Below are 7,207 nucleotides of genomic sequence, written 5' to 3'. Positions count from 1 at the left end.
GCCTGCTACATCAGGTGGCAAAGGGCAGATGTCAAAGGTGCGATATCCGGCTTAGGCGCTAGACGAGGGGCGTCACAAAAGATAAGATTTCTATTAAGGAAATGACAGAAATTGCTAGCATTGAGCCAAGGACAGGATGAGCATACAGTCAAAGGTCGAGCTACTGGGCAGGGATATTTAATTTAATGGCGCAAACAAAGGCCAAATCAAGGCTGAGCCTTGGGGGGGAATGTGCCCGACCAGCAGCCGCTGAGTGGGGCGCAAATGACCAGGAACGAGCTTCTTATTCTGGGCGGAAAATGGCAATTGAGGGTGTTTCGGTTATGTCGCATAACTTATGTGATGGCAACTGTTGTGGAAAAAGACGCTGCTACCACCATTGATGCTGGGGGGAAATATTCACCCGGTGAAATATTCACAAACAAAGCATTTCAGTTTTTCTATTAATATTCAATTTCATAAAATAGCCACAAAAAGTGAAGAGTTTTCTTTAGAGTATCTCATCGTCGGCCTGACCATACTCTTATTAAATTTCTTCTGGTTTTTTTTCCGCCTCCAATGTAATTACGGCAACAGTTTCCGACCCTGAAGCCTCTGGATGAGTAACTTCTGGCTGGAATCAGTCCTGGCTTTGATGCGCTTTTAATGTCATATCCTGGCGGAGGACGTCGTCGCTGAATCTTATCTGATTTGGACCCGCACAAATGCAATTTCCGTCCAGCAATCGTAGACCCTCTCCCAGTCTCAACCCTTCTCGCACACGCACACGCCCACAATTTATGTTGAGTTAATAGTTGGGAGTCACTGTATCCATATACATATACATATCTATGGGAGAACGCGGCCAGGCAGAGGATTTAAAGGGGGAACGGCACACCTGTTCGCACATGGGGTGGCTTTTCGGCTTTGATGACAGATTATTTTCATTAGCAAAACGAGGGAGCGGAGTCAGGAGCTAACAATGATGTCCATTTGGAGCATTCACGTGCCGGGCAGACAAAAATGATGAATGTTAATTATTATTTTCATGTTTTCCGCTCATTTTCGGTTGTATGTAAAACATGACAGGCATAAGAAGGCGAGGGGATGGATCCATCTGATTGATGTGGCCAACAATCAGGCCGAGAATTGGTTTTCCTGCTTTTCGTTCATATTTCGGTCTGCCAATTTGCTGACAAGTAATTTTTTTGCACTGCCTCAAATCGGATTCCATTCAAAAGGGCTTTCATAAAAAAAGTATATGTAAGTATATAAAACTGGAGGAAATATATCTGTGCATATGCATGAGTGTCTCCATGTGTGTGTACGTGGGGATGGTCTTGGGAGTGGGTTGGGGTTTGGGTGGGAGCTGCAATCACTGTGAAGAGGCTTAGCGTGGGCCCAGGGGAAATCGTTTAAGCCGTTCATAATGAATATTATGACTGTGTGTGCATGGGTGTATTTGAAAGAATGTTAGTGGAGGGCGTGTGGGTGATACTAAGCCAGAAGACAGGCATTCAAATGGCAGTCCAAATTCGCAAAAACAGAAATCGTAGCTTATTTTGACGGGGATTCATTGGGGACTTTCTAAAGGACATCACAAAGGGGCAAGCGAATCAGTTTCGACCCTCTGTAAGTTGGACTATGAATTAATTATAAAAAAATCACCAATTAGAATAAAATAAATGTAGAGTAAGTGAATTTGTTAAGAGAAGGTTTAAACGGTCAACGTAATTAGTGGGACATGTAAAAAGTAATCCTACTTTCAGAAGCCAGTAGATTTCTGCTGTCGTTTATTACTGTGTTTATACAAACAAACTCGTTGTTTTTCTAGTTCTTTACATTTTTTACATTAAACATAGGAAACTTCTGGCACAATTATACCAACAAAATAAAATTCTTTCTGGATATCAAATGTATTTATTGCCTTGTCATTTCCCCCTTCAACAATAAACATTTTCGTACAATTGTTAGCATTTTCAAAGAACTTTACAAAGTTATTGATTTGATATGGCTTCCAAAAAAAATGTTCCTTCCTGATTGAGCTCTCTCCCTGAACAAGAGTTCATGACTTGTGCTGGGGAACAGACTCCATAACAACTCCCATCTTAGGGCAAACAAAATGCTTATCGAACAACAGTTTTTATCGCAGCTTATGCGTCATGGCAGCGTCATGGCACAGAAGCACCACTAGACCCCCCCCATTCGAATATCATTGTGCAATATTTCTGAAATGCTTTCAGTGAACGAAATTGCGCAATTCTCGTGCAATCAATGCGAGGCCAAAAAAGTGTTTAGTATAACGAAATAAGACGTAGAGTAGAGGCGCGACAGTCGAGTATTCCGGCTTTGAGAAACCCGGTTCTTACTTATACTAGAATCCCTTTTATCTGTATGTATGCTCAATTTAAGGACACTCCATGGAGGGACTCTATTTCATTGGGGTTTCGAGCTGTACAGGATCTCTAGGTACCCAAACGTAGACTCATTTGTAGCTCAGATATTAATTTCATTCGAATTTTAATGTCTCGGAAAGTGCATTCTACAGTCAGCATTTCGCACCATGTACATTGTATTCCACAAATATGTACCGTGCATTAAAAGTGTGAGCTATGGATGGACATGGACGGGCAGACAATCGGTTGCCATATGAACGGTCGTCAAAATTGCGTTGCTGTTAAATCGTGCAGAAGCTGATGTGATTATCCCGTCCAGAGTGCATTGGGTCTCGTCTCCTAGATACCCGTCGTCAAGGTGCATACAGCATACAGCAGAGTGCAGCAATTAGCGACCCATTTTAGAAACTCCCCCGTATAGCGCCATAAGGCAATCGCATTAAGTGATTTCAAGGTCTAAGCATTCTACTTAGTACTCGGGGCTATGAAACCCAAACATTAAGAAGATTAATTCTCAAAAACTGATTTCGTTGTTGGTGATGTTGTTTTTTTAGTCCGCAAATCTCAGATAACGTTATGCATCATTGTGTCAAAGAATTGACAAATCTTGGGCCATACGAGCAGGGCGGAAGAAGAAGGAAAAAATAAGGAATTGGAACAATTTCACATTTCTCATGTTGAAATGCGAAACCAGGCCTGGTTTCCCCCATCGATTGTGCTCTCTAAAAGCAATCATTAAATAAGAAAAGTTTGCTGTCGGTCGAGGCAGGGCGGCACTTCCCCCATTTTGCAGGAAAACAAATGTAAGGAGTTTGATAAACTCACACAAAGACCCAAAACATTGCGAAAAAATCGCAATAAAAAATCCGAGACAGGACATTGCCCCCCAACGTTGCCTAACCCAACTCTGCCTACTGCCTCTCCCCTCCCCTGTGACGCATTTAATAAAGCCGCACAAATGGAATGACTTGCCTCAGTTCTTCTTGCCTCCTTTTCTTCTGATTTTCTGTGTGTCCCTTTTTGCCACACGACAGAGTCAGCACCGTAACCGCAACACGTTAACGGTTTCGGTTTCACTTTGTGATTTACAACAACAGCCTTCGGGGAGGAGAGACCAAACAGCCCTCATCCACCCAACCACCAACGTCTGTTCTATTCTGTGCCATCCTGACAGCCTCTGGGCGCTCATGTGTGAAAAGGTACTTGGGGAGTTCCCCGAGTCCTAGCCGGCTCACTGGCAATTGTTTTTGCCAGGTCTCTGAGGCTTGCGTCTGTTGCATTTATCGAACGCCTTGAATGCCACAGAAGAGGTAAGATATGTGAAGAAGATATCCTTCTCCGGTTCAATTTTTTTAAAATTCAGCTAGCTAAAATTTTTAGTATTTAAAACATATGAACATGTTTTAACTGTCGGGTGTTTTGGTTAAGCGTGAAGTATTCAAGTATTCAATTTGGCTGGGCAAAAATTGTATCCAACATTTTTTTTTTGTTATTGCAAGCGCACACCCATTATTCAGTTCTTTGTTAGTAAATAAAATTATACAATCTAAAATCCTTAGTTTCATATTTGAGGGTTGCTACCACGAAGATAAAATACACTCTTTTGGTTAAATATATATTAAAAAAATTGAATTCGTCGGTTTTTTTTTCAAATAATATTGAAACTTAGAAACTAGTTCATATTGATAATAAGGTATTTTTTATACCCGTACTCAAAAAAGAGTTAAGGGGTATATTAGATTTGTGGTAAAAGTGGATGTGTGTAACGCAGAGAAGGAAATGTTTCCGACCCCATAAAGTATATATATATTCTTGATCAGCATCAATAGCCGAGTCGATATAGCCATGTCTGTCTGTCTGTCTGTCTGTCCGTCTTGTTGAGCGCCTAGATCTCAGAGACTATAAAAGCTAGGGCAACCAAATTTGGTTTCCAGACTCATGTCTGGAAGTGTCTGCTACAAGTGTATTTCAAAATTTCGCCCCGACCCACACAAAGAACGAAAATCTGTGGCAGGCACATTTTTAAAGTTACGATAAAACTAAAAACGCCGTATCGTAGAGAATGCCCATATCTACCAGATTGCCGAATCTGAATTAGATCGGATCATAATTATAGCCAGAATGAAGAAATTAATTTTCAGTTGCTTCCCCCCCCCTCGTTCGACCCTGCCCCCGGCGGCCCGGGGGGGCGGGTTCTCTGTTAGATGTAGAATATACATAATATATGTAGATGTAGATATCAGATGTAGCAAAAAATGTACTAGTAATTTTTTATTCTAAAAAATCATTTGCTCAAAAATGTATATACTGACTGAGTACGGGTATAAGTATAAGTCGCGTCCCGGGAAGCGACTCGCACGTTCCTTCTCGTTTTTTTTTTAGTTACTGTTAAAAAATTAACGATTGGTGAAAATCAAGAAATTCAAGTTGATATATTTAGTTAACTAATTCGCAAAATATTTTGAAGGTTTTTTACTCCCAATAACTGATTAATGACGATATTAATGGTATCAATAGATTTCAGCAAATTTTCTAACTCATTCAGCAAAAAAATAATTATTTAAATTTTTTGTTTGGTTAAAATTTGTTGTAAAATTCGATAGCAACCTCTAAAAAATTTTGTAAAATAAAAATAAAAACTTTAATATCACTATCAAACTCAAAATAACAAAATTAAGGGGTGTTCCGTTTAAATTTAAAAAAACTTTCTTTTGGCTGAACCCTATGTACATACATACATATGTTGTATTTATGTAAGTGAAAATGGACCATTATCCAACATTCATATGAGCAGACCATTGAGTTAGTCTTATTAAACAATTCTGTCTTAAAAAGTGTTTTTTTAAATAATCGCAGTACTCTTACAGTCTTGAACCAGTACCATAATGAAAGTTCACAATCAGCCACCATTTCCAAGTCATTAAATTCATTTAGAGTGAAATTCCTAAGTTAAAAGACAAAAGTTTTCCACGTGGCGCTCACAGATAGAGATGCATAGATACAGAGATATCAACAGGGGCGACGACGTTGGCCCAACAACCTGGGACCGCAGCCAACCCTCCCACTCCCTCACCCCGTGGCATTCTTCGAGTGTTATCGGGCGGACAGCATCATGCATATATTAAGCGTAAATTGCCTCGGCATTCATTCCGAAGAGCTAATAGAAATATCTGCCAGTTAATTTAGCGTCATGAAGTTGCCCGAAAATTGGGCACTGGAAATCATTTCTCCCTTCTGGTTGTCCGGGAGATGTTCAGACTATGAAGTGGACACGCCTGCTATGACATGGTCGGAGGGATGGAAATACAAAGCTAGATTGAATGCCTCGCATACATATTACCTTTGAGAAGTTGTACGTTTTTCATATGTCAATATATTTAAAAAGTTTTTGATGAAAGAAAGAAGTTACGGAATGAATCTTCGCTTATTCCAAGAATCTTTAGACTTGTATTATCATTACAATTGTAGTTCTTAAATTAATAACTAATCTTTATGAACTATTTTTATTCTTGGTCATCAATGTTGATAAATAAATCTTTATCTGGTTTCTTTCATGGATCATTATTTCCAGAGGATTAGTCTTTTCGATATACCCAGCTATTATGGTCGTGACTTCCAGCTTCTTTCTTCGGCACCAGAGTTTATCTGCAGAGGTTAATGATGATTTCAAGGCGTTCCAAATAGTCTGTCGGAACTCAATCGTTCTGAAAAATGTTCGTTAGAAGTTTCGGGCCCGGCACCATCTTGTTTTCGTCTTTTTTAATCTATTCAATTCCTCTTGAGAATTGGTAGCATCCTCATTGGAATATTGTATTGTATTTGTATTTTGCTTTGTATTGTATTTGCTTGCTTTCACAAACTCAATTTCTGTATTATCCGGAACTTTATCTTTGGGTTTTACCTCTTCCGCTCTAGCTATACATGTGTTTGTGTATATGTCTCCGTTTTATTTTGTAATACGCAGGGTTTATCTTCTTTAATCTATGTGGTGTGCATCTTTTTCGCTCAGTGGAATTGATTGAAGGGAATTCTATTCATCTAGGGCATTTTATTTAAGAGGAAGCGGAATGGGATTCAGGAAATATTTCTTCTTCTCTAGGTGACCCTAACTATTATTTAATATTCTCCTGCACCAGCATCATACGTGTGAAGGTTAGGAACCTCTGCCATCGTTATTGCCGGATCACTTACGCTAAAACTTTAGTTTACTTTAGGTTTAATATTCGTATTCATATCAAATTTCCTGTTGATTCATTAGTTATCCTAAATACATCTTATTTCATACTCTCTTAATGTTGATTAATTGTTTCACTTAGACCGCTACTCGACTTTTAGCAGGAGTATTTTTTTTTATTTCTTTGACCTCTCACATCTATGGGTCAGTTTCGTGAGCGAATGGTACTCATTTTTTCACATCTTGACAGTCCGACATTTCAAATGGTAAAAAATGCAGCATTTGATAAAGAGCCCACACAAAAAAAGGAAAAAATGCACAAAAAGCTCATACAAAAAGATGTCCTTGGTGACGCCAACTACAGAACTTGGAATAGATGGAAGGGATGAAAGGTGTGGGCTATTGACGTCAGCAATGGGGAATCGGTATAAAAAATATAGTGTTCAGAAATAGATAAAGAAACGAAATGACAAATCTGAAAACATCCCGGCTCCTTTCCATTCGGCAGCCCAGTTCCCGGTCCTGACAATGGGATTGGGTAAGGGTTAGGGTTACGTATTAGAGCAGCAACCCCTTTTCAGAATGAGCGACGTCGACACTCCATTAATTGAAGCCCGTGGATTACGGTAAATTGCATTGTCTTCCAGCCAAGAGCACC

The sequence above is a fragment of the Drosophila obscura genome, unplaced genomic scaffold (genome assembly GCF_018151105.1).
Source record: "Drosophila obscura isolate BZ-5 IFL unplaced genomic scaffold, ASM1815110v1 contig_9, whole genome shotgun sequence".
NCBI lineage: Eukaryota > Metazoa > Arthropoda > Insecta > Diptera > Drosophilidae > Drosophila > Drosophila obscura.
Note: the sequence above shows the minus strand (reverse complement) of the source record.